The following is a 25,686-nucleotide window of genomic DNA, read 5'->3' as shown; positions in this document are numbered from 1 at the left end:
AGCTGAAACCATCTATATCTCCAAGAGCTGATGGCAGCTCCTGTATCCCTCTTGCTTGGAGAGTCCTCTTTGGTCTTGAGCACGTTCAGCAAGCCATTATGCTCTAGCAGGTGATGAGACAGCCCTTGGCACTGGTATTTCTGAGCACCCCCAAGCCATCTGCTTTAGTTTCATCCCTCTTCTGGGTCCCTGTGAGGAGGAGGAGATTCCAGCTGAGACGAAGGGACAGACCGCCCACTTGTGCTGAGTAACCACTGCCAAATTAGATGCCAGTACATACACACACGCACTTTCATACACACACAAAAATATTTCCACTGGGGTTGCTATGAACGATGGTTTCTTGACTATTTGCTATCTTAAACACATATGCCTTTTGTAGTTCTCCTCACAGAACACATAGTTCAAGTACTGACCCTCCCGCTCTTGGACCGACTTGTCAACATTTCCACATAGACAAGTAGCAGACACGTGGGCATGAAAGCAACAGGGGAGCAGCATCCTAATACATGGTGGAGAGATAACATCTGTTCCTCCTCTGCTTTGTCAGACCCGCTGGTCTTCATTTCCCACTTGGTAAACTTGGAGAGAAGCATGCTTGTGCTCTCTCCTGTGCTGCCCCTAGACACAATCCCAAACCCACCTTGTTGTCACGTTCAAGCCCTTCCTTAAAATGTTGCCACGGTGTCTGCAAAACCATAGGAAGATGTTAGGGAGTCTCAAACTACCACCTCACGTTCCTCAGTCCTGTTTCCAAGGTCTTGTCTACACTGCAGGAGTAGAGACACCCCGGGCTGGCTCTGTGCAGAGCAGCCTTCGGTTCAGGTGCAGTAAAGCCACATTTCTATTATATCATACCTGAACTATGAGTTCTGCTGAGGAGGGAAGCAGTAGGGGATGTTTGAACCTAGGAGGTGTGAGGAATCTTGCAAGAATCACCCCTGCTTACACGAGGTGAGAATACGTCTATGGTCCATGTGGCAGAGAAAGCATAGAGTGACTCTCACGTGCTAGCCACTTCTTAAAGCACAGAGAGGCATTAACGAGGGGGACTGAGGTTCTTGCATGCAAAGTGTTTGATCTGAGCACTATCTGAAATATGCATGACGATCTTCACTGAGCCCTAGACTGCCTTCCCTCTGCTAGCTCCTCCATGCCTAGAGAGAGAGGCTTCCAGAGAGTCCATCAGCCCCTGGCCATCCAAGATTTTGCATCGTCTACAAATTGTTGGTGCTTGCTGAAAAGAGCAGAACTGAAACCACAGTTGGCAAATTGCATCAACAAGCATATTCTCAGCAAGGCATTGTTCCAGTTTGTATATGTCTGAAAAGAACTGTTCAGGCATATGTTAAAGTTGGCACCTTCTCCCTGGGACTTGCTACAATCTGACGGATGGAGCATGATAACTACATCAGGATGCACAAAACATTCAGCAAATAGAGGAAAACAAAGTCCACTAAAGATGTTAGAGAGGCTGTAGCAAAGACAACCAGCAAACGCAGAGCAATGTCCTCTAGACGGAGCGCTCTGGTTCTGGACCACCTCACAACACAGCTATATTTGCAAGCACGCCTTGGAAAGAGACCAACAGCAGTGCAGAAAAGCAGAGTACAAAACCTGCTGCCCCAGCGCTAGTCCAGAATAACCGTTATAAAATGATCTGGCAACTGAAAGGGAAGAGGAGGGCAGTACTATGTGCACCCAAACCAAGGGAAGCGTCCTACAGACTCTGCACTCCAACCGATGCTGAAGGAGGCAATAACTCACCATGCGGCTCACCGAAAATTTCCCCAGGATTCAATGGGAATATGTAGCATATGAATGGCTTGCAGCCCCAGCTGAAGTCTGGATTCTGCAAAAAACTGTCCCTTGAACAGCAGAAGCTCTGGGGACTGCAGAGAAACCAAGGAACGTTGCCAGTCGGCAAGGACCGGCACACCTCAGGGTCTATCCTGGCCTGTTCCCCTCCTCCTTGAACTGGGAAGCCGGCTGAGGCCATCGTGGGGTACATAGATTACGTACACCAGCACTGGAAGGAGCTCACCATGTGCTCTTAGTAGCGAGATCCAGACCATGTATGTGGCATACGTCAGTGAAGAAGAGGACTTGGGAAATGCTGCTACTCCAGCCATCAGGGGATATGTTACACCCTTGCTCCGCTCAGGAGCCTGAGTAGAGAGCTTGCCCTCAGGAAACCCCCTGAACCGAAAACCGTTCGAGAGTATTAGGGGGAAACATTGCCCTATTCTCGCTTTTCCCTAGTGTCCACTGTTGAGGATCAGACCATGGGTTGGAGGGACTGAGCCAGAGAAGGTGATATGTTCTTGGAGCATCACTGGGCCGTTCCTTTGAACTGAGACACATCTGGCTGTGCCCTAGTCTCTCCGAGCGCGTCCCATCACTGGGTGGCTCCCTGTCTGTTACTAGATGTGCAGGTACCCCATTCATTCTCTCCAGATGTTTTGTCTCCTTGGGACGTCCCGATGCATCTGAGTGCCCCGAGGAGAGTTGGAGAGGTGAGCTGGAGCTTGTCTTCTCTTGGATGCAGTTATCTCAACATTGATGTTTAATCCTGGAGGCGTGCTGCCAGCAAACAATCTGAGATAAGTTTGTCTGGAGACTGGCAGCTACATTGGAAGCGTTGCACTCACCTGTCCTCACACAACCTTCCTTCCCCTCCAGAAACGTCCTGGGCAAGTGTCTTGCCTCATCAGAAAGGCCAAAACAAAAGCATCTCTGCCCTCCTGCACAGTGAGCCGTGGGTGCAGACCAAGCCCAAGAAGAGACACGCCGTACCCTTGCGTGTGCCCTAGTTGAAATGCTGTTCCCAGAGAGTATGACCTGTGAAGCCAGATAAAGCTGAGGAGCAAACTCTGCAGAGCATGAGTTGAGACAAGATAGGCAGGGAACAGGGAGCCTGTTATTGTGGTGTGTAAGACAGTCTGCATTGGTCAGTTCTTTGATCAGGTCTCCCTAGGATCACATCCATGCCTTCACAGGGTGCCTCACTGCTCACGCCAGGCAGAGCCACACTCCTTTCATTCCACAATTCATCAAAGACTATGGGAGGAGTTGGTCTCAAGGTGCTCTGCCAGGGTGGCACCTTGCAAGGCCTAAAGAAGCCCTAGAAGGAGGTCTGAGCCACAGCAGCAGCCCCACACCAGGCCCACGGCCTGGCAGTGCCCTTATCCTTTGGACAAACCTGATTCTGCCCTTACCATGCAGAAAGAGGCAGCACCACCCTACTCGGTGGAGGCCAGGCAGCTTGTGAGCAAGGAGCTGAGCTGCATAAACAGGGAATGGTCCTGCTGGGTCCTGAGCACATCTTCCTTTTTGGGTGGTGCAGTCCCAGCAGACATGTCTAACTTCAGTTCCTTCAGAGCAGTGCCACTGCCTTGTTGACTTGATCTTCTCCTCCAGCCCTGGACTCAACGGCAGTCCTGCTCTCTCCCTTCACTCTGCCAGATTTAACAGTCGGAAGGACCACCGTTGTCCATGAAGAACGTAAACTGCTCAGATGCTGCTTCAGACCCAGCCATTGCTTGGTGGTGCTGATAGGAGGCAGCACATTTTCATCATCAGGAGAAGTATCTTTGTCCTTGGCTCCACTTCCAGTCTCCGCAGGTGATATAAGTAAGTCACAAGGCCTCGGTTGCCCTTTCCAGCGAGGATCACACACAGCACCTGGAGCTCTGCCAGCGACCACCTATGCAGAGAAATACTCACAGCTTGTAATTCTGTGGGAGCAGTCGAGTGTCTACCCAGGGTTATTAGCAGGAATAATCACCTGACCTGCCATTTCACTGAAAAGCAGAAGTAAAAGGCAACAACTGCTGCCTCTTCTCCTCCTTTCAAGGCCTGCAACAGGGGAGCTTGCTCCTGAGCAGGACTGGTGTAACCAATGTATATCCATTAAAGGGGCCAACAGGGAGAAACAGATCCTGATGGTGCATACTGTAGAACACAACCTTGCTGCAGCAATCCCAGCACTGATGTAAAGCTTGGAGCAGGGTCATTTGTTAAGGCAACCTGAATGTTCCCACTCAAATGTTCTTTTTCAAGGATTTTGGAGAGCAAAATATGCAAAATATGGTGGTAGCAGAAAGAATGCTTGCGTTGCCTCTGAAAGAGACATTCGGGGAGGTGGCAGGGACTCAGTTCTTTTAGGTATGCTCCTCTGGGGCCTGCATGGCCCACATGCCGCCATCGCAGGCAAAGCAAAGACCTCCCCGCACGTGGGAGCTCTGCTGCGTGAAAAGCTTCTCGAGTGCCCCAGGCTCACCTCCAGGGTTCAGAAATCAAACAGCTGACATGGCCTGACGAGCTAAAGAAGTGGTGGGAGGAGAGCAGGATACCACTGGAGTTGAGCTCTTCTCCAGGGCAGGTTGTGGCTCTAAGCAGGACAGAGGCTGTGGGGCCATTTCTGCACCTGCAAACTTTGAGCACTCGCTGCAGGTTGTTACGGGGAAAGGGGTGCTCGCTTCTCCATCCCAAGCTGATGGACGCCTGTGCTGCGCTCTTCCCTCCTCCTGGCCCTTCCCCAGGACCAGCAGAGACATCTCCCTCCAGCCTCATCCTCCTGCCAGGCTGAACAGGAACAGCTGTTGCTGACAAACAAGCAACTTGCAGGCAGGAAATCTTTGCCTTTTTCCTTTTCCCTTTGGCACCTCTCATTTCTCCTTAGCAAAGGCAACTCCATGCTCCTAAAGCACGCATCACGGGCAGGAGCTGCCTGGCCATCGGTTTGAGTCCTTGGACAAATCTTGCATTTTCCTTTTCTTGCTAATCTGTGTAAGAGAGAGAAGCTGGGGAATCTGCCCATCTCTGCTAGCTTGGCATCTGTGCAAGGGGGGGAGAGCAAGCCCTCATCTATCCACATCGACTGTATTCCCCCTTCCCGAACCCCCTGACGGAGCTTAGTTTGTGCCACCCCACAGAAGGGCTCTGCTGCCCTGAAGACGGAGGAAAGCAAGGGCCAAGCTGGCTTTTAATGGTCTCGAGGTGGGGGAAGGCGTGCTGGCAGGCAGACACGACTCCCGCAGCACCCAAGTAGCGCGTGGGGCTGCCGAAGCCGAGCCAGGGACCATACGCATCCCGCCGTCCCCACCGAGGGCCGTGACCGCCGGGGTCCTGGCCTGGGAGGGGGGAGAGGGGGTGGCAAGGGAAGAGTTAAAGGGAAAGCGAGCAGATCCTCCCTCCATCCTTCCCTTCCTTGCTGTTAGGCTGCTGCTTTGACAGGGGGTGGGGTTGGGGCTGGCCGCTGTTTGCCGCAAGAAGGGGGGGAACGTGGCTCCGGGGGTGTGTGTGTGTTGGTGACACATGACAAAATGCGATGAGACCCCTCCGACGGGGAGGATCGGGCGAGCGGGAGCAGCAGCAGCAGCGGCAGCCCGGGTGTGCAGCCAGCGCTGCTTGACTTCAAGCCTTGCCCATGCTCGCCCGCGCCGCGGATGTCTCCCGCTCCATCGCTCCCCGCCGCGGGGACCACCGAGCCGGAGGCTGGAAGCGGAAAGCGCGCCGAGCATCCCTGCCAAGAGTAAGGCTCGGGGTGGGGGGACACTGGCTAGACGGTGGGAAGGTTTTTCCCTCTTCTCTGCCCCCCAAGGGCAGTCCGGGGCTTGGAGGGGGGGACGACGTGGGGGCAATAGGGTGGCAGGTTGCACGAGGGTTTCCCAAAAGCGCTGGGAAACTGGAGGGTGTGAGAGATGGGGGGAGATGCACGGAGGTGAGGACCTGGTGCTGGAGCTTTGCTCTCCTGAAGACCATCACCCCAGCATTTTTGCGGGGGGGGGGAGGGAGTAGGGAGGGGAAGATTTTGGGGAGGGGGGATGGGCTCGGAGCGGCGATTTCTGGTGTGATGGAGGGGAGGTCGCTTGTTTGTGCCTAAAGTAGCAGCCGCCCCGATTTGGCCCCGCAGGACCGTTCGGGAAATGACAGCGCCCAAAAATAGAGTGCCTGGAGCGGAGGGGCGGGGGGGAGACCTGTTTGCCAGGATCAGGTTATTTCCCCCCACAACCCCTTCCCCACTCTCGTTTCTTGTTATATTTTTTGCAGTGATGTCATGGAGGGGAGCGGTGGCTGGCGGGGGGGGGGGGGGTTGGATCCAGCAAACGAGGTTGCTGGCGGGCGAGTGATTAACGTGCAGTTGCTGGGAATTATGTCATCTGCCTCGGTGCTGGGTGGCCCTCGCACAGCAGCGGCAGGGAGGGAGGGACGAGGCCCGGGGGGTGGTGGGGAGGGGAACGTCGAGGCAGGGGCTCCCCACGCGGGACGTCGCCCGGGGAAGGCACCGAGGTCCCCCACGCTGGGCGAGGACGCGGGCACGGCTCGCCACCCTGCCACCCGTGTCTGTCTGGCGGCTGCTGCTGGATGCAACCCCCGAAGGCCGTGCATGCATGCATGCAACCCTGCGCCGCTCCCCCCCCGCCCCCGGCGCTCCCGCGGGGCATCTCGGGGCACCATGGCAGAGGAGCAACTTGCCTGCTGGCCCTGGGGATGGGTTTGGAGCAGTCTGGCCGCCCTGGGGAGCAGGGACGGAGGAAGGTGTCCCTGTCGCCCTCCTCTGCCGGCTCCCCGGGAGAAAGCGGGGCTGGAGCCCGGTGCTGCTGCAGTGCAGCAGAGAGCCCCATCCGGGGATACGGGTGTGCACGGAGGGGAGGGAAGGGAGCCCCTCTGCCACCCCCCTCTGCCACCTCCCTCCGCTCCCTCCACCTGCAGGGAGGCGACGCGAGGAGGGGTAGGACGCAGAGCCACGGTGCAAACCCAGGGACCTGTGGCTGCAAGCAGGAGGGATCTGCCCCCGACCCCCCCCCCCAAAGCCGGCCCGTCCCTCTGCTCCAGCAGCAGGTGCTCGGGAGGGGCTGCTGGATGCTCCAAAGCCTCCCGAGCATCCCCTGCCTCTTCCCTGCCAGTGGGAAGCTTGCAAAAGGAGGGCAAAGCCTGCGAGCTGAGCAAGGAGAGCGTCCCCGCCGTGCACGGGCACCCCCAGCACGCAGGGCTGCTCCCGGCTCTGCGTCCCGCGCAGCACCGTGCACCGGGGCGAAGGGTCGGGCGCAGGAGGGACGCGGGGGCTGGAGGCAGGAGTTGGGGGGGGAAGAGGCTGTAGCAGAGCCCGTTTTCTGGGCTGCGCTGCAATTTTCTGCCCCGCGTCGTGGCACACTGGAGGGATGACGGCAGCAACTGGTTTCAGCTCAAGCTGGCTGTAAATGAGCGTAACTGGGGATGCCACTGCCCTGCCTCTGGGGCAGCCTTTGGTAACTCCCATAGCTCTCCTGTGCTCTGGTCTCCCCACCCTCCAGCGCATCCTTCATCTGGGAACCTGCTAGGGCTGCGCATCGCGCCAGCAGCAGAGCCCTGGAGGGAGGTGCCGGCATTAAAAGCAGTGTTAGGATCTCAAAGCACCCCTGCTCCAACCCCAGCCGGGGATGGGAGGCTCCTCCGTCATGTGCAGTCCGTTCGCCCGTGCCCTCTCTTCCGAGGGAGCTGTGCGCCCGGTGGTTTGTTTATGTGTGGCCCTGGATCGAGCGGTGATCTGCCGTCGCTATATATAGCAGGCGATGCTGTCATCCGAGTTCAGCCGGGCTGTGGGATTTATTTTCTGCAAAGGCTGGGAGGTGGCTGGCTTGAAACCAGGCGTGGAAATGCCGGACCGGTGCGATTGCCGATCTGCAACGTCCAGGCTCCTGCACGGGGACTGTCCGGGGGAATCAGACATGCTGATGCTGCCTTATGCACCAGGCTTTGCAATGTTAACGGTCCCCTAAGGAGCAGCCTCTGGACCCCCTAAATGCAGAGAGAGGGCTGGGAGCAAAGCCAGAGGAGGCAGAGAGGTATCCAAAACTCCCGCGTCTGGAGGAGGAGAGCCGGTCTCCTGCCTTGCACAGAGGCAGATGGGGAGGGCGTTTTCCAAATCCACAGTGAAAACCACATTGCCTCAGAAAATCAGAGGCACCCTCCGCATTATAACTCAGTGTGGAGGAGGAGGCTGGATAAACCGGGCTGCAAAAAGTTTCTAAACAGTCATGTCCCAATGGGGAAGTTTAAGAGTTAAGAGGTTTCTGCTGGAGATGTCGTAAGGCTTAAAATCTGCTTTCACGTGAAGGGAAAAGGGAACACGGCAAGGAAAGCCCAGCCATGCCCTGGGCTGTCAAAGAAATCCAGCAAACAAAGGGTGAAAAGAAGAGATTTCTTTTTTCCCTTCTCGGCGGATCTTTCCCCATTAGTCATTCTTGTCACAGGAGCTGGCAAACACAGTTATTATTTGAGGGATCTGAAAGTGAAATGGAGGCACGCGCCCGGGAGTCGAGACGTCCCTGCCTCCAAGGGCCACGGGGCGAAGAAGGCGGTCGGCGGTCACGGCCCTCCTGGCCCTTGCGGGGGTCTCCAGGGCTGCTCCAGTCCCTTCTCCACAGGGAAACCAAGGCCTGCGGAGGTAGACTTGGGAGCAGAGTTTTGGGTGCAGATGAAGGGATTATTCTTGGTGGCTCGCTCTGGAGTTCAGGTCCTGGGCTGCAGCCAGGAGAAATCATTGAGGTCCCCTTAGCGCTGGGTCGAGCAAGTATTCACACACACCCCTTGCCCAGCGTGGTGGGAAAGGCTTTTCCGTCTCAGGGGGCTGTCACTTCTCTGCCTGGAGACATGCTCACACTTGGGCTAGGTGGCGTGGCAAACACTCACAGGCCTCCTGATCTGGGGGAAGCCTCCGTTTCCCTCATGGTCGGTGTTTGGTTGGTGCATTCCTCCTTTGGCTGGGTTGTCCCCGGTCTAGGCGTCCTTTTCTTGTGGGACATGGGGCTACTATGAGCCATGGAGGCCCAAGAGCCTCGTCCACACAGTTATAACATACCGCAAGGGCCCAGTCCAATTGCAAAGGTATTAACCTAAAAAACGGGAAATAGAGCCTTGTAATGCCAACTTTGCACCATTGCAGGGGGAAATGACCAAGCTGATACCCTCCAGCTTAAGGTGCAAAAGCTTTTTGGAAGCTACGGGTTGGGCTTTTGCCTTTTCCCTCAGGGACCCACCTGCTGTTGGGATGCCACATCCCCAACATCTCAACGGGAGCGCGCCCCAGTGGGGCGATGGGCGAGAAGGACGTCTCTTCTGATGGCCTCACGTTGGTAGTCCCAAATGCAGCTGCAGGCAGGAGAGGACCAAGAGCAGGGAGGTTCATCTTCCTCAGGACAAACAAGGCCCATGTAGCTCCTTAAATAACAAGTAAAGAAAACACAGACATTAAAGCAACCATCAGGAAAGTGGGAGGTGACTTATGACTTTTAATCGAGGCCTTACTGAAACCAAGAGCTTTCCTGGCAGAGGGAGATGAAAGTTACCCCAAACCTGATGGAGGAGCTGCAGAAGTCACCAGGCTTCTGCTTTGTCCTAGATGCGCTGTTGCAAGACTTGAAATCAAGCCCCCGACTCTCCTGCCTGAGTCTCTCACATGAAGAGAAGCAGAGCTCTGGCCGAATTGTTTTTGAAATTAATGTGCTGATTCTGCCGATTTTGTCTCCCTGCCCGAATCCGACGCCTGGACCAGGAGGACGCAGACCAGGTTTGTTCTGATCCTTGCTGGAGTTGGTCCAAGATGAGACCGTGCCCTGCGGCCAGGTCTCTGCCTTCCCCTCTCCTCCTCTCTGAGTGCTGTTTGCACTTGGAGCAAACTTGAGCTGGAAAGAACTGTGAAACAGAGAAGGATTTCAACACAGCAGACAGGCCCCGGAAGGCAAAAACAGAATGACTGCCCACCCAGGACAGTAATTCCCTGGCTGGAACCTCACTTTTTCCCATGGTATCCCTAGCCGTTTGCCTCCTGGAAAACAGACGGACTGTCTCAGTAGTTCAAACTCACAAATGTATACCCTCAAATACTGCAACTTTTATTCAAATAAAGTCTCCTTTCAGGTGTCACTGTTTCAACCCTTCTTACGTGCATGCATCGAGTTTTGGCGCAATCACAAGGGCTGGAAACATCCCGAGTTTTCCTGGGGGTGAAAACAGCGGTTTTCATGTGATAACACGATTCTGACAGCTGGAGTTCACCAGGGCTTTGTAGACCATGGGCAGCAAAAGGACCCTTACATGGAAATCCCACCAACAGCAGCCTGGGCTAACTCAGTCATCAGAGAAGCTCTGCCTGTGTCCACAAATTTTCCTAGTTGTGCTTTGAGCCCCTGTGTGCCCTGAACATCCTCATCCTCCTGCAGAGGAGTCCCACCACCTACCTGCACCTGCACCACAGCCACCTCAAACTGGTGCCGGCCACCTGAGCTCACTGCCCCCTCGCTCCCTGCAGCGTGGACACGTCCCTGCAGACCCCTTCGATATAACCAGCCTCGCACCCGACAGCAAAGCTTCTGCAAGCCTAGATGGCTCTTGGAGGGGGAAGGAGGTTTGTAGCTGGCATCACACCGGCCTCCTTTGCCTCCTGTGCCAGTTACTACTGAGCAAACGAAGGAAAGCTTTTTGTCCTAAGATTGCGCTAGCAGATGCTGGCAGAATCTGAACTGCGGTATTTATTGATGCAAAATGAACTCTCGCGCCCCGTCCTCATGCACATATGGAGACAAGCAGCTCTCCGTTTCTTTCAGGGCCAGATCCGGATCACAAGCAGGCTAGAGGAGCACGTCACAGCAACTCCACTTCTGCCGCTTGGAGATGCTCCAGGTTTACACAGATGTAACAGAGCCCTTTCTCTTTGTAGGAAGCTCAGAAGAAAGATGATCATATTATTAACACATGCTGCTCTTCACACAAACAATCTCACAAATATTTATCAGCTGGAGAAATAAACGGGCTTGGAAGTTGCCAAGTAACATAACAAGAAATGCTTTTAAATAAATATATGTGCGTCTGCGGGTGACGAATTAACCGAATCCGCTGGTATGTGACCCAAAGACATGTTTTCCTCTGGAAGCACAGCACCAGTAACAATAATAATGATCCGAGCCAGGAAAAATGTGCGATAAGCAATTTCTGACTGTGTGTCCACCACCTAGTGAATCATAGGGGAAATTGGTTCCATGCAGCATAGGCTGCAAGCAGAGGAGTGCCTGCCAGATCCTTGTCTGCCAGGGAGAAATTCGGGAGGAGGATGTGCCTGGCTTTTGATTTTGCAGGAGAGGTGACAGCAATCCCGGTGCAGCAGGCTGGATTTCCTCCTGCATTTGTGTGGCCCTCCTATACACCTATAGGGCTCCTCTTCTCTATAGGATGGGCTCAGGATTGCCAGATACCCTGTCGCAGACCCTGTATCGCTTGGTGGTTCTCCAAGACATCTTTGCCTATGCCTGTACTACTAAATAAAATGACCCACAGCTCTCTTCTGACCTTGAGGCCAAGCAGCATGGCACGTTTCACCTCCTCTGTCTTCCTCTCCAAATAAGGTGGCTACGTCCCACCTACTTAGTGGGAACATCGCTCGCCTCAGGCTGTCCCAGGCATGGTCTGTGCTTTTCAGCTGGCCAGGGTTTTCCAAGGTTGTGTCTCTCTTTCCTCGTTGCTAGATCCTCTGGTGCCTTACTGCATACCCCCTTCGCAAGTTTTGGTGGGGGGGGGGGGTTATTAGGGAAATAATGGCACTTCCGTACAGCATTGAGCATGGCATGGTCCTGACGGGCCCCACGGGTGCTGGCAGGGGGACAAGAAAACGTGGATTTGCAGATGAATGGAAATCTTTGCTTTCCCTCCTTCGTCCATGGGGCAGCACACTGCTGGGGTTGGGATTCAGTGGAGATGTTCCCATGTAAGTTCATCAGCTCCCCTCCAGCGTCGCTAGAGAGCGGGAGGTGCTTGCATGGCATGACTGCGATCAGTGTCTAGAAGAGGACAGGTGAATTGGGTTTGGTTGCTCTCCATTGAGGGTTAAAGCCCTGATGCATGTGCCTGGGACCCCTTGAGCACCTGTGACACTGAGGTCTAGCATCCTGGGTTAGGATGTGTCTTGCCTGCATTTCTGCCCCTGTCTTCTAGCACAGCCTCCCTACGGGGCAGCTGGCAGCTTAGCAAGGAGGTTGTCATTTTGGGGGCACCTCAGAGTTTCTGCCTCAGCTAAAGCACAGAATTGAGGGGGCCTGAGACCAGGAACAGATAGACAGAGGCAGCTGGGAGGGCAAGAAGTCCCTCAGCTTGTCCCACAGGTGAGGAAAGGGAGTTGCAGAGATTACGTGACTTATTGGGGTGCGTGTGGGAGAGCCGGGCTGACGTACCTTGTCTCCAGAGCCTGCCCTCATCTCAGGTAGTTTTACCTTTGTTTTGGGGTGAGGAACTATTCCAGCAGGGCTTCACCTTGGCTATCCACCCCAGGGACCGGCAACATTCCCAAGCACTAATTGCCCATATAACGGCTGAGGGCTAATGCCACACCAGCCCCAGGGAGTCTGGGACTTTCTTCGCCCGTTTCTGCAGTCACCCACAAGCCTCACGGGTTGAGGATGCTCCTGGGGTATGGCGTACAGATGCCAGTGACCATCTCCCCAGCTGAGTGCTTTCAGGGAGGATCAACACCACCCACCTTTGCTGTGCTCCACACTGAGGTGATGGGGGCAAGAGAAGGCATGCTGCCTGAAGAGTTGATCCTGGGTGGGAGCAGGTTATCCTCAGCTGGGAGAAACCCTGTATTTTTCCAGTTCAGGAGCGGGCTGACAGTGTTTGGTCGCATTTGTCCTCCTTCCCGAGCTCACAGCATTGTGCTGCTGTCATCGCAGTGCTCCACAGATGTGCATGAGAGAAGAGGAGTACAGAGAGGTCATCGCTTTTATTAGCCCAGCTGCTGGAGCTGGAAAAAAAATAGACCAGCTTTCAGGCACAGGAGCTCTTCTCCTTGTCTCTGGTTTCTAATTATATCAGTTGATCTAGTACAAGCTCCTTCCCTTCCCCATGGACCATATACCTTAATTACGTCCCCAGCCCCGCCCTTCAGAAGCACTTGGAATAATAACCCACCTCCCCTTTCTGCTTCAGAGGCTGTGGGGGACTCACTGGGGGAATGGGGTGGATATAGCCCCCACCACACCACCTACGCCATCGGCCATGGTTCACAGCGTCAGACTCTTCCTTACCCCTGGACACATGTCCACGCATGGACGTGGCTACCAGCCGTGGCGGCAAAGCTTGAGGTGGGGCTGGCTGCATGATGCAACAATTTTCTACTTGCAGGAGTTGTGGTCCATCCATCTCCCCCCAACCACATCCCTCTTCTTCTAGCCAAAATGTAACCAGCAACTTCCCTCTTTGCCTTTATATTCCCTAGCATTTGCCTCCAGTCGCTTTATCGATTACCTTCTCTGTGTCGGGAATGCAGACAACGAAGAGCAGCCACATCCTTGTGGGGCTGGGGTCTGCAGGACAGGGAAGAGAAACAGCAACAGGTACAGGGCCAAAAGCCAGGAGAGCAGCCAGCTGGGTCTTCACGCTGCTGTGGAGAGGACTGAGTTTCGTGCAGATTGCGTAGATTGAATTTCCCAGCTGATCATCTGGAGATTCAGTTCAGGCAGCTGACTGAGGCCCTTTCTTTGAATCACTAAAGCAGAGATGTTGGGAAAAGGAGGACCTGGCATCCCACCTGAGATGTTGGGAAGGGAGGACCAGCTGCACCACCTAAAATCTTTTCCTCTCCATCTTGTTCTGGCCAGCGGGGTCTTCCGCCTCCCATGCAAGCAGTTTGCCCAAAGTCAGGCAGTCACTTTGGGCTGCCAAAACCTCTCCGTGCTCCCTCTTCCCGTCTCTCCGCTCCCCAGGGCTGTGTGGGACATCCAGCCTGCATGCTCTTGGCCGTGCTTTGCCTCCTGGCTCTGTGCTCCCCTGGGGCTGCATTTCCCCGTCCCCCGTCTCCTCCAGTCGCACTTGCCGCAGGACCTGCTCCCATGGCACGGCTGGGATTTCTGCAGGCTGACACTGTTTACTAATCGAGGATGTGCCTGTGTTTGTTTCGGCTGGACCAGCCATTTTGTCATGCTGTTGTCTACCCAGGGTCATTGCTGCAAGCAGTGGGGTGGGAAGCCAGGGAGAGCTGTACCTGCAATGGGTCACAAGTTAAGGCGGGCACAGATACGCTACCCATCTCTTCAGAGCGCTCCCCAAACCATCTCTTCGGGATAATGCGAGTGGATTTTTAAAGACAGGCTGTTCTGGTAAAGTGGTGGTAGCTGGGAGACTACTGGTAGGTGACTGTGTGGCATGGGGAGAAAGCCAATTCCTCCTGTCCTTCAGCAGCTGAACGGGGCTAGGGCTGGGTCTGAACCAGGCTGGGCCTTGGCAGGGCAGGAAGCAGCAGGACAGGCGTCAAGGGCACAGGGTTACCCAGAAAGCGATAAGCAGGGGGGGAAGTATGTGATTGAGGGGAACAGCCCCAAATTCACCTAGCCGTAGACGTAGCATCTGCTGCCCATTCGGCGAGCTGAGCTAACGCCTGGCTCCTCAGGGTGGCCCAGAGAGGACAGGGAATAAAGGGAAGCAGTTACAGCTCGGAAAAGACAAAGATGACCATATCTAGGAGCAAGCTGAATACACCCCATAAAGCATGTCTCGTGCCAGTTTCAGGGAGATCCTGATGTTCTCCAAGGCTTCCAGCTCCTCCTGTAATGCACATAATAAATCGTTGCTGCTGAGCTGGTCCCCAGCCAGCCACTGCACAGCATCAGAGTTCACTCTCCCCTTCCTTCAGTCTGTGGGTTGCCGATCTTCCTCCCTCCTGCGTGGTTTTGCCAAGCTGGGATGCAGCTGCACTTGCACTTGCAGATCCCAGGAGTTGCTCTCTATGGAGATCCAGCCAGATACAAAGGCCAGGGATGGTTTCACCAGCGTTTAGTCCTGAGTCAAAAGCATGCCCTCCGTTTTGTGCCCTGCTCCTGGCTTTTCATGTGGTCCCCGGCCAGTTCCCTAACCTCGTACACCTCCAACTCCATCTGCATTTCTGTCCCCTCAGGCACTGAGCTGCAAAGATAAGGAACTGGCTCAACACCTGAGAGCCTCCGTTTTTAGCAGACCAACGCACGGGTAGGCAGGAGGACAGAGTGTGCAGCACCCTCACGCTGTGTGTCTGGTCTCTGCTGTCTCCTAGGAGTGGGGCTGAAGGTGGAGGAGGGCTGCTGCTGCTCCTCATTTAGGGCCAAGGACATGGAAATAAGGTCATACAGGGAGTTAGGAGGTGGTAAATGGAAAGAAAACCTCTTGTACTGCGTGGGAACTAAAATGAGAACTATGACAAGATATTTTAAAATCCGACCTCACAGTTAGGGCAACGAATCTGTGAGCTGCAAACGTCTGGGGCAAGGAATCCCCCGCGGCTGTCGATGAGTCTCCTTTCCAGCAGAGCTCTAACGCACTCATCGCATTTGTGAGCCAAGGCTCCCGAGGGCTGCGCGACACATCCGTCTCAGCCGAGCGAACGCCGCACAGCTCCTGCCGACATTCCTCAGCGACGGCCGAGGGCTTTGTCTTCCCTCCACGCTCTCGGGAGCCCAAATTAGCTTTTAATAATAATAAAAAAAAAAAAAACCAGAAAACCCTGGGCAAACACTCAAACCCAGTCACCCGGCAGGACTGCAAACACTCACCGAGGGGCACGAGGCGCGGTGCATTCCAGGCAGCTGGAAAAGAAAGGAGGGATTATTTCCTCCTCCCGGGGAGCGCCAGCAACGCGCTTGTGCTCGGGGAGCAGGAAAGTACCTGTTGGAGCAGCCGGCCGGCGGCGCTTGCTGCAGCAGTCCCGGAGGACCGAGCCCTCGGCAAGTCGTTGCCTGGCAGTGTGGGAGGTGGGTTTGCGGCTACCAGAAGAGGTGATCTCAGACCCCAGAGGTGACCAGTGATAGAGTCTGTTGGTAAAAGACGTTTCCCCCTCCTGGGGTGGTCGGGTGCAGGACCTGGCATTGAGGGTAAAAGGGATCTGTTTTTTTTTTAAAAAAAAAGCACGGTCTACGACTTGCGTTATCACTTGAGTTGTCTTTGAAGGGACCATCAGCCCTGTGCCCTGCACGCCCGCTGCCCCCAGCCCGGGGCAGGCATTTCAGAGTCAGTGCGAGGCATATTAAAGCAATCCATGCTAAGAGCATATTAAAAGCATTCCTGGGAGGAGGAGATGCTTGTTTGCCCATCAAGAAAATAGTAAGCGGCACAGAGAGGGACGAGTCCACTTTTCTGGCGCAAGACCGAGGGGTCACACGCTCGCCGTCAGCAGCACAACGGGGAGTTAACCTGGGGAGCGCCTTGCTGCAGGATGCCCAAGGGGAGACCAGACAGTCCCAGCGAAGGAAAATCCCTCGAGGGCTGTTAAATGCAGAGCTACCGTTGCTGCTTGCCCAGTGGATGCTCGAGGATGGGCCATGGCATCCGCCGCTACCTGCTGAACATGAGTTCATAAGGGTTGTCCTGGCAGATCCATGGGTCGCCCCGGGGGTTATTCCTGGAGGATGCAACTTAATTGCTCCTTCTTTAATGAACTCTTCCATCAATCTGCTGGTGTCTTTCCCCCTCCCCTTTAGCCCTCAAAGAAAGGGGGAGAAATGTGTTAATGACTTCGCATGTGACGTTTCCCGCGCGTGCAGGAGGCGGGGAAGTCAAGGACAGAGGAAAGATAGCCCAAAGGTCACAGCCCCAGCCCCAACTTCAGCAAGTTGGTGGCACCTAGGTGAAATCACTTTGCAATTCCCTGCCTTTCACAAGGGGATGGAAAGCAATTCTGCACCTCTTCAGGGTTTGCAAGGCTCAGTCCCTTAGAGCCAGGCAGAGATGTGGGGCAGCAGACTGAGGGGAAATGTGCAGCAGGGCTAAGGTAACCCTGCACCAGAGCCAGCTTCGTCCAGGTCCCAGCAACACTGATCCGAGCCACTACTCGCCACCGGCTCACGTATGCCAGGGAAAAATAAGATGCACATTGTGACCTTGCTGTCTACCACTTTTCTGGGCCAAACCCAAAAGCTCCGGTCGCCACGATCAACCAAGGGCATCCGCAACTCTGCAGCACACGCAAGGCAAGCGGCAAAACTTCCTGCTTGGAAGTCAAGCGAAAGGTTAAAACAGGCTGGCCCTTTCCCCCAAAGAAGAGTATGCAAGAGACAACAGAAAATCCCCCAGCGCATCCCAGCGGGGGCTGCTGTCCCCGTTTCATTCATCCTGCCTGGGGAACAAGAATCCCTTCATTTCCTTTGGACACTTATCCTCTAAGGATCTTGATCTTGGGGGCGGCCGACGCAAACACCCTTTAAATCCGCCACGGAGGGCTTAGGGGAGGATTAGCCGATGCCTCTCTAGGCTTTGCGTCGGCCTCTGGCTCCGGGCTGGATTTCATCCCGAAGCCCTGCCGCGCGCCCCCCGTCCGGGCTGCCGGGATTCGGAGGAGGCGAGAGAGCCGACATCGCAAAGCTTGGAGACGGCGGAGGCACTTGGATGACCTTAACCCGAGGGAACGGGCTGTCCGGGCAGTGGCGAAATGGGGCCTTTGTGCAGGGGAAAGCGAGCGAATAGAGACGTCAGGCCGGCTGCCAGAAGCTCTTTGTGGCTCCCGTTGCAGCCTGCGCGCCGGGAGAGAAGGGCCTTTTTCTTCTCCCGACCCCAGGGCTGGGTGATGGGAGGCGAGGGTCATTCCCGCCACCCCGCTCGCCGTCCGCTCCATCTGCGTGACCATCTGTCCGGCTCCTTTCTCCTGCCCGAGGCTGCCCCTTTCCCACCCTCATCGTCCAGCTTCAGGTTTGCATTTCCCAAAGGAGGTGCCACGCTCACAAAAACTGAGCTTTGCTGCCGTGGTGGGAGATGCTCTGCATGCCCTTCGGGTCACAGTCGTGAGCAGGCTGGGAGCTTGCTGCCGGCCAGCACTGACAGCAGCAGTGCACACGGATCAAAATCTCAAAATCTCCGAATCTCCCCTCACTGTTCTCAGCCTCGAATTGGCCCACAACGCCTCATTCAGCTCATATTCAGCACCCGCTGGCCAGTGGAAATGCTTTGCTGGCTGCACACCATTTACATCATGTCTTCTAGCATTGCCCGGCTCCCCATCCACTCATTCCTCCCCAGTCATGTCCCTCTGTGCAATCAGCTGGGCCAGGTCTCAGTGGGTTAAGGAGTAACAAATGGCAATACTTTTTAATTGCAGAGTTGATGATGGTTTGCATGGAGGACATGGTTCATCAGGTCGTTAGCTCTCCCCCTTCGTTTCCACAACAGGGCAGGTCGGCTATAGGTGTCTCCCAGAAGAGCTCTTCAGCAGCTGAAGTTCAAGCCTGACATTGCCACAGTGAGGAGAAATCCCCATATTCCCAGATTGTGCCTCCTCTGTGGGACATTCCCTACAAAGGAACCCAGATATTTGCCCTGATGAAGTCTTCATCCTACTTGTCCTGACCTGGCAGGCTGGTGGGAAGAGTCAGTCTCTGTCAGTTTCTTCATATTTGCAAGCAATTATCAGGATGCTCGGCACCTGCTCTCCTTAATTTTTCCTAGCATGTTTTTTCTTACCTTCCCTTCTGTCCACCACATTCCCTTTAGCCCTTATGGTGTCATTTCTCCCAGGGTTAAGCCTTGAGGGCTTTCTGTCCCAGACAGACCTTGCAGACCCTCCCAGTATGGCTTTATTCCAGCAAGGCAAGCTTTCATTACAGCTGTTGACACAGTAACTTCATTTCAATTGATCTTGTTTGCTAATTAGCTGATTGCAGCAATTGGCATAAATTACCCTGGTGATTCCCCCTCCTAAGGGGTCTCCAGTGGCCAACTCGCCCTGTAAAACTGGGGAGGGTGGGAATTGCAGCAGTCCTGTGCAGCAGGAGATGATTGCAGCAGGCAGGATGCTCCAGGAACACCTCTTTATAGTATTCCTATGACTGCCCTGCAGTTACAGAGGTGCAGAGGAATTGCATAAGGGGAGCCCAGTTCAGTGACTCTTAACGCCTAGAGAGTCATAAAAGATAGACAAAGTGGCTGAGAGGCACCAGAGCTTAGGAGAATGTTCAGACTAGCTACTATAGAGCCTGAAACAGAATAAAATGCCTGTTTATAGCATTTAAGTGATGAGCTAATGTATCTGTTCTCTTTCCCTCTGAATGCAACTGGAGAGCACTCAAATGTCGAGCTAACGGTAAACTGATTGGAGTAGCTTTTCATACAGGGTGTAACTACCTTGCAAAATCTACTGCCACAGGGTGTCACGGAGGACAAAATCCCAGTGGGTTCAGAAGGGGGCTAGTGAATGTCACGGAGAGTGAGTGCCCTCTGATGGTGTTAAACCACTTGGGGGATCCAAATGCACCCTCGGGCATGAGGAATCCCCGAAAAACTTTTTGGTAGGGGAGATAGGGGGGAATGTCTCTCGGCACCAGCCATGGATCAGGATGCTGGCCCGGGTGGACCTCAGTGGAGCCCTGCGAGAAACACCCCTGTCCCAGCCCCTTGGGATCCATTCAAGATCCATCACTTCACCACTTTCAGTCATGCGCATTATTGATATGCCCATTTTATATCAGAATAACCATGTTATTCCGAGCCAAGCACCTCACATGAGCACATTTGCATCCATGAAGTTAGCAGGGTCACCTAATACAGTCTACCTGGAACACCGCTGGATGAATCCACTACTCTCAGAGCTATTTCGCATGAGCCACCTAATTATATTGGCAGCCTCTTATGCTTTATTTCTCAGGTCCAGCATCAGTTTCTGCCAGGCTAAGCTATATTACTCCAGCTCTTCCTCTTTGCCCTTTTTTTGAGCATTGCCCTGCGATTACCATCCTTCCAGTCTTCTGGGATTAGACAGATATCATGGGATTTCCTAGATAGGATTATCAGCAGGCCACACCACTCCTCATCCTGCTTCCATGGGACTCCTGGGAACAAATTATCCGAGCCTGCTGTTTAAAAATGTTTATCCCTAGGCCATTTCATTTAGTGTCTTCCTATGTTACTAATGGACTGTAAAGCACTTCGTCGCTCTTGTGCAATATGAGACCATCAGCCTCCTTCCTCCACAGCCAGAAGAGAAATTGTTGAATGTTTCTGTGTTTTCTCCATTGTTACCAGCAGCTTTACGATCTCTATCCGAGTCCTGGGAACTCTGCCCCAGTTCAGTTATTTTGCTGCTTGTAGTTTTACGAAACCAAACTGAAAGCTTCCTCCTCGCGGTTGTTCGTAATCCTCCCAGCTGTGGCACCTCTGAGAGACAGATATGGCCAACTCTTGGGAGGGGGGGTTCACTATAAACTGAATTGCCGGGTGAATTCCATAACTTTCTTGAGCCCGAATATCATAAGTTCTCTTCCTGGTAGCCAGCGTTGGTTCTGCTGTATTTGGAGTGGAGAAAAATACCCTGAATGAACATGGGGTCTTCAAGACCCTTTGGAGGGTCTCTAAAACCCTACTCCAAGTGGGTCTCCAAGACCCACTTTGCCCATACTGCCAAAAGGCCAAATTATTAGCTAGGTTGTTCTTTATTATAAAGGTGCGAAATTATTAGCTGGACAACCACTGACTAAATAAATATTGCCAACAGGCCTCAGCCACATGTAGCACTATCAGTCACTGCCAGCCACCGGGCCCCAGGGAGCTGCGACTGTGCAGGTCTGTGCAGGTCACTCGCCCCCCCTCCAAAATTACGTCAAGGTCCTAGGGCCACGGCGGCCCTGCGCTCGGCTCTGTCTGAGCCCATCCGCGTGCTCTGTGTGCAAGCCAAAGCCAGCTGAGTTGAAAATAGCTCGGAGAAAGAGCGGGGAGGTCGTGACTCGCTGATGCCTTCTCCAAGCCTCTCCTCCTTCACTACGCGGGAAGGAGGGCTGTCGGGCAGAGACCCCCGCTCCGTCTTGCCCGACGTCCAGGGACGCAGTGGACGGGAGAGCAGCTGGCTCGCGCGGCACATCTCGCTGCAGCAGATGCAATTCCTCTCTGCAACCCAGTCTGCAGGCAGGCATCACCTGAGGGTCCCAGGACCCTCTGTAACCATTTCTGGTCTCTTTCTGGGCAGTTGGCATAGGTAGGAATCAGACAGCAGTGGATACCCAGGGAGATCCTGGTTTGCACTACTTACCTCGCTCTAAACTTGCAAGAAAAAGCAGGATACAGTCACGAGATCTCAGCAACGGCAAGGGGCATGCTGTGATTTTGCGATGGCCTGCGTTTGCTCTAACAGAGGGAGGGGGACCCCCGGCAGCTCATAAACTAGACTGGGCCAGACCTGGTCAGAGAGATGGATACCCCATTTTTAGTGCCGCGGAGGAGTTTTTCTTGCGGAGCTGTCGCTGAACAGCTCTGCAAAGGGTGATATGCGCTTGTGGGGGTGTCTGGCTCGTTTGATCTAAGGAAGGAGCTGAGTGAGGACGTGGGACTCATCAAAGAAACAGGCCCAGGCAGAGACGGGTGCTGATAGGAGAAGCCGCTGCATTTCCCAGTCAAAGGTTTGCAATGTTTGACACAATGAAATTCCCTCCTCCCCCCTTTCCCAAAACAGCCACGTTCCAAGGGGCATTCAATGCAGTCTTTGAATCCGCTCGAAACACGTCAGTGTCGAATCCTTTAAATGCACAGAAGCAAACAAACGCGGGGACAAATAGCTATTCTGGAGGAGGGGAGGGGAAGGAAGTGGTTCCCGTGCTGTTTTTTAGTATGCTTAGAGCTTCCCATACTATTTTTTAAATGCTTTGCTGCTGAGAAAATGCCACTATGATGTAAAACACTGTGGACGAAAAAAAGCCATTGTAATGACAACCCTTCCTTTACCCCACAGCCCAGCCACAGCCATGGGTTGGGTGACTATATATGCTAGTGGGACCTAGTAGGGCAGATGTGAGCACATTTGCCGGAATCTTTCTCTTGTTGGGAAAGGAGCCTGGTGAGCAAACTGCTGAGTTTTTCTGCAGATTGGGTTAGGAACACAAGGATCTGGTTGCTGGTGAGGGGAGATATCTCGGTAGGAAAGATGTTGTGGAGACATGAGCAGTGTAGGACTGGGTCCCGAGGCAGAAGCAGAGTCAGCTGGCAGCAAAGCTAGTGGTGCTGGCTTCTGGAGAAGGAGAAGAAAGCAAGTTGTGCTCGGATCACCCTCTGTCAAGTCCACCTCTGCTGGGATGCTGGAACATCTCCTACCCCATTGCCCCAGCAAGCTTGTGAGGACACAGCTCTTTCTTGGAGGATGGCCAAGCCTTACCCTCTGGAGATGCACACACCGACCACGTGGACCAGCACAGAGCAAGGCAGTTTCCCCACAGCCCATGACATGCCTCAGGAATTTGTGGTTTGTAACGGCTGAGTCAAGGCAAGCTGGAAAAGGCTGGCTGTTTTTAAGACAATTGGCATTTGGGGGTGTACAATCCTCCTCCCTCCCCCCACTGCCAGCTTCTCAGCCGTGCCACACTTGTGGTACAGCCGCATCAGGTGGCGAGTGAGGTCAAAGGCATGGTTCAACAGCCATCGTCAATGCAACAGTGACGTTAGCGAAAAAAACCACAGTTCTTCAGAGAGAGTGCCAGACTAGCAGCAGGTTAAAGAGACCTTTCCCAAGGCAAATATGTGCCAGTCTCACAGGATGGTAATGGGGCCAGTGCTGCCTCCAAGGAAGCAGAGATGAAGGATGAGGGTCAAGGTGACCAGGAAGAGGCTGGAAGAAGCCATGGAGACGAGGAAAGCAGCTGTGCCAGGATGCACCGATATTTTTGTTAAAGCTCTGCCATCCTGCTTCTTCAAGTGCCCAGAGGTCTGTCCATACCAGGGTGGTCTACCCTGCTAGGAATGCACTCATACCAAATTAAAAATCCCCTATAACTCATCAAGTTGTGGAGAACTTCTCCAGAACTTGCACTCCTAGGGGGATGAGGGGCTATTTGGCATCCTTGCACAGCATAGCCACGTTCACATGCCCTTGTCTTTGCACTCGGTGCTTCGTCCTGCTGGGCCAGGCTGCTCAGTATAGCAGTATACATACCTCAGTATACCTGTACATCTACTTTGGTGTACCTGCGAGGGCTGCCCTGCCCTGCTCTCCGGAGGTGCCGAGCAGCACGCAGTGCATAACCCCACCACCACTAGCTGCCTGGCCTCCTGGAGCCTGCAGGGAGCGTGCACAGCATCATCTCTATCGTTTTGGGGGAGACTGATGGCTGCTACGGTGCACACTGGCTTTCGGCTCCTCACCTGCTCCTCAGGGGCTCACGTGCCTTTTCCCAGGGATGTTCTTCCTTCCCTCTCTGAGCAACAGCACGCCCAAAATGGCAGCCACCACTCTCCCTTTCCACTCTCCCACCTTCCTGCTAGAGATGAGTTTCTTGCCCTGTCCAGTGCCCAGCTCTGGCCAGGAAGTCACTTGCTTCCGTGGAGTGATGCCCCCTCCTTGCCATCCTGCTTATGTCCAGCCTTGGCTCCCCAGGATCGAAACAAGAAAACAAAGGTTTCCCTAACAGCGAAATATGTCTTCGTGGACATCGAGTGCAGGATGGTCGTATTGAAAAATTCATGCTGCATTTTCAGCATGCAAGCAATTAAGCCAGGCGAGTGATGCAAATTTAGTCCTCTACCTTCTTGCTAGCCTACCTTCAGTTAAGAGAATTTCCTGTTATATTTTTCTTTAGCAAAAGGGGTTTTTTTTTAATATCACAACAAATCTTTCCATTTTAATCTTCCAAAACCCTCAACCCTTCTGTCAGTGGAACTTAGAAACCTACTCCAGTCAGCCACACACTGCTGTGGGTCCCCTCTCACCTCCAGACGAGCCTGGAAAAAGACTTGCCACCATCAACGTTGTCCAGGAGTAGCAGGAAGAACTGGAAAAGGCTTACAGAAACCTGCAGGCTTATGTGGTTAAATCATGGCTCAGGAAGGGAAAGGAAGAGAAATAAGACAACCAACATGCACCAAAGCAGCTTTCCAAGTCCTCCCCCCTCCGCACTTAGATCTCTTTCTCTGCCCTTCTCCCCTCCTGGAGCACGGGGGGGGGGGGGGGCACTTAGTGTTTTAGGGATGAACACCAGGGAAAATCAATGAAAACATTAAATGAGCACGGATATAAGAACAGAGCCTGATAGCTGTGTTGCCCACAGAAGAGGAGGCAGAGATCAGCACGCATGCGCCGTGCAGCCGTAGCTGTGTCCCTGGTCCTGCTTCCAACAGCAAGGTATCTGAAGCACTGCCCCAAAGCCACCGACACAATTGCAAAGCTCCTGGGGATGTCTGAGTGGTTTGTCAGCACATACTCCGTTGACTATCTGAAGAGGAAAAATGCTGAAAATACTTCTGGTGTTTGCACAGACAGATCTCATGGCAGACCCTTTCAGCAGCACAGGTGACAAATGGCGTGGGATTGCTGTCATCAGCTCCTGTCCCAGATAAATTAATAAGGATGCTGCACCGGGGTGAATTCTGCCCCAAATATATGAAGTGCAAACTTGCAACACATGCCAAACTCTTCCAAAGGACGTTTCCCAAGTGCTTTTCAAAGCATGAGGAGGACCCCGCTCCCTGTCTTACATGCATGTCTGGGGTGTCCTGCTGCATGGAGCTCAAGGCTGTGCTGCAATGAAGCCTGAGACTGCCGGGACCTGGCAGTGTCTTTATCCCGGGTATCTTTTCCCTTTGCACGTCTCTGCCTCATACTCACGCAAAGCACCAGGAACCTGTGCCTGACTTTAGACCACAGGATGGTGGAATAATTCGGGTTGGAGGGACAGCACAAGGGACAGCTGGGGCATCCGCGTGAAGTTTAGCGTCTGCAGAGGAGATAGCACTGAGGTCTGATCCCATGCAACAGAGCTAACCACAGTGGCCCACAGCAAGGAGGGCTGAGGGGTGCATGCAGTGGCTGGTCCAAGGCGGCCGGATATGCAGACTGAGCCATAGCTGCTGTAACGCCCTTGCCGAGTGTAGCCTGCAGGGAAAAGGACGCTCCGCAAAGCTGATGGTGGCATCGCGTGGTCCATGCTCCGTCAGGAGACGGGAGGAGAGGACGAGTGCTGAGGGACGTGGACATGGGCCAGGCACCGAAGGTCACCTCATCCGGTTCTGCATGGCTCCTTCCCAATCCCAAAACCACAAGTCAAACAAGCTGTTGCTCAAGTCATTGCTCATCTACGTGAGGCTGACAGAGAAAAGCTTAAATGCACCAAATATAGCCCAGGAAGAGGCGGCATGCAGGGTTACAGCCAGGATCTCTCTAAGGAAGGACAAAGAGGCCATGATGACAGGGTTTTTTCTCAGCCCTGCAAAGCCAGACACCCCCATTCCTGGAAGGAAAGGTGTCTTGCCGTGACTTTGCAGAGCGGAGAACAGCAAGGAGCGCAATGCCTGGCCCCATCCGCTGGCAGCTCCAGATCAGCGCTGCTGCAGGGCTGGTTTCCACTCGCTAGCTCATGACTCACGTCTCCACTGCCTCCCTGGGGTCACCTTTCCTGCTGGCCTCTGCTCCCCAGACCCCCTGCCAAGTTTTGCTGCATATACCGTGGGCTTGCATTGACGTCTGTGACTTGAGTACAAGTGATCAAAAACAAAACCATCCAGGAGCTTGTTTTCTCCTCTGCAAATCATTTACAAAGATGCTTTCCCTTTCTCCCCTCCTCCTTCCTTCTCTCCCTTTCTCTCCTTTCCACTTGGAAAGAGAGAGAAGTGCTCATTGCTTTGCAATTGCGGCATTATTCACCACTTTCTCCCTGTGACACCGATGCTGGTGGGAAAATCACTTGCGCAGGAACAGGTTTGTTTAATGATCCCCAGGAGCTCTGGGCC

The 25,686-nt window shown here is 54.0% G+C and overlaps 1 protein-coding gene across 2 annotated transcripts in view; it reads left to right on the top strand.

Annotated features, from left to right (window-relative positions):
- The first annotated feature begins 5,285 nt into the window (after positions 1-5,285).
- The window catches only part of LZTS3 (leucine zipper tumor suppressor family member 3), a 62,891-nt gene continuing 42,490 nt past the window's right edge, over positions 5,286-25,686 (top strand). Inside the window, exon 1 of one of the 2 annotated variants that reach the window (XM_068943796.1) lies at positions 5,286-5,536. The gene's annotated coding sequence lies outside the window, so the exon portion shown is untranslated. The remainder of the gene's footprint in view (positions 5,537-25,686) is intronic. The other variant, XM_068943795.1, reaches the window with a different exon arrangement.

Source organism: Struthio camelus, chromosome 4 (genome assembly GCF_040807025.1).
Source record: "Struthio camelus isolate bStrCam1 chromosome 4, bStrCam1.hap1, whole genome shotgun sequence".
NCBI classification, from domain to species: Eukaryota; Metazoa; Chordata; class Aves; order Struthioniformes; family Struthionidae; genus Struthio; species Struthio camelus.
Note: the sequence above shows the minus strand (reverse complement) of the source record. Positions and strands in the feature narration are given on the sequence as shown.